Raw genomic sequence first — 2,165 nt, forward strand, 5'->3', positions numbered from 1 at the left:
GTGGGGTTTTTATTGGAATTGTGTTAAATTTATACATCAAAATTGGGGAAATTGACATGTCCTGAAATCAAGTCTTCCCAAACGAGAACATAGTATATGTATCGCCATTTTTGTTTAAGATTGGCACCTGAGCTAACAACTGTTGCCAATCTTTTTTTTTTCCTCCCCAAATCCCTCCAGTACATAGTTGTATATTCTAGTTGTGGGTTCTTCTAGTTGTGGCATGTAGGATGCAGCCTCAGCGTGGCCTGACGAGCAGTGCCCTGTCCGCGCCCAGGATCCCAACCAGTGAAGCCCTGGGCCACCCAAGTGGAGCGCGCGAACGTAACCACTCGGCCGGGGCAGCCTCGTGTATCTCCATTTTTAAAAAGCCTTCATAGTATGTTATAGTTTTCTCCTTAAAAAGTGCATACATCTTTTCTTAGATTTATTCCCAGGTACCTTATAGTATGTTTGCTATAGTGAATGCTGTCCTTTTTTCTATTGGATTTTTAATTGTTTATTGCTGATTTATAGAAATGCCTTTGATTTTTATGTTAGTATTGTGTCAAGAATATTAAACTTCCTCATTAATTTTACAAGTTTGCCTATAAATTACCTTAGATTTTCCATGTAGATTATTATAGCATCTGTAAATAAATAGCATTTTTTACTTTTTCTTTCTGGGTGGACATTTGTCATTTGTTTGGCCACCCAGCGTCAGAACTGCTTTCTTTGTTTGAGGAATTTCCCATTTTATGAGTCTGGTTGTAAGACAAAGACTGCTCGCTCTATGGGATCTTAAAATATTCCAAACTTCTTTCCCAGCCTTCCTGCCACTGAGGAACAGGCATTTACTGATACTGCAGCGGTGACAGCAGTGACGGTAACAGCAGTGATGGAGCAGAGCTGGCAGCAGTGTCAGTAGGGATGGCAGTTGCAATCAAGTTGCAGGAGCAGAAGTGACAATGGTCTAACAGCAATGTCTACGGCTCAATGGTGGCAGCAAAGGATTCCTTGTCAGACCATTTCTGCAGCATGTTATGGACCCTTCTGGAAACTCAGCCTTAAGCCTGGTTTTTCAGCTCTCCCAGTGATTCTGTGAGCTGCCAGATATTCTTGTAATAAACTCTTTTTCTGCTTAATCAGCCAAAGTCAGCGTCTATTGCTGTAACTAAGAACTTTAAGGGATATATTTTGGCTCCTTAAACCTCTTATTCTTTTTTTTTTCTTTTTTCATCCCAGTGAATTGTCAAGGATCTCCAGTACAATGTTAAATAATAGGAGTGATAGTATTTAGTATAGTCTTGTTCCTAACTTTAAAAGGAATGTTTCTGAAGTTTTACAACTCAGCATACTATTTGCATGTATGTTTTTAGTAGATACCAAATAATCAGGTTAGGGAAATTCTCTTCTACTAATATTTTGCTAAGAAGTTTTTTAAAATCATGAATGGGGGTTGCATTTTATCACCTGCTTTTAAATGTGTCTTTTGAGAGAATCATATGATATTTCTTCTTTAATATGTTAATATAGTGAATTAATAGTTTTCTGAAGTTATTTTTGCATTTTTATTATAAATCCTATCTAATCTTTTTTTATACAATGCTAGATTCAATTTTCTAATGTTTTATTAAATATTTTGTATTTGTGTTCATAAGTGAGATTATCTAAAATTTTATTTTCTTCTACTCTGCTTTGGGTGTCATGGTTATTCAACCTCATAAAATGAGTTTGGTGGCTTTCCCTCTTTCTGTTCTCCAGGATAGTTTGTAAAGACAGACTTTTCTTTCTTCAAGAATTGGTAAAACTCACCTAGGCCCATGTTTTTTATTTTCTGTATTTTATGATGCTTTGACATCTTGGGGCTTTATGGACCTAGGGAGAGACTGCCCCTCCCAGTGTTAGCTAATTTCTAGAGAGAAACAATTTGCCTTTGAGCATGTCTTTGATATGCAAACCAACCAACCCTAAATCCATATCCCTCTCCTTTTATCAGGCCCCTGCATTCTGAGACATTAGCCCCCTGCCCTAAATCACTCTAGGCCAGGTACTAGACAACCAGGGACCACTTATAGCCCAGAGCCTGCCACAGTTATTCAAACTATCCAATCCTAATGTACGCAGTTCACCTGTACTGCCTCATCCTTTCCTTCCTGCCAAAAGTCACAGCAAAGGATCTGGCC

Source organism: Equus przewalskii, chromosome 9, assembly GCF_037783145.1.
Source record: "Equus przewalskii isolate Varuska chromosome 9, EquPr2, whole genome shotgun sequence".
NCBI classification, from domain to species: domain Eukaryota; kingdom Metazoa; phylum Chordata; class Mammalia; order Perissodactyla; family Equidae; genus Equus; species Equus przewalskii.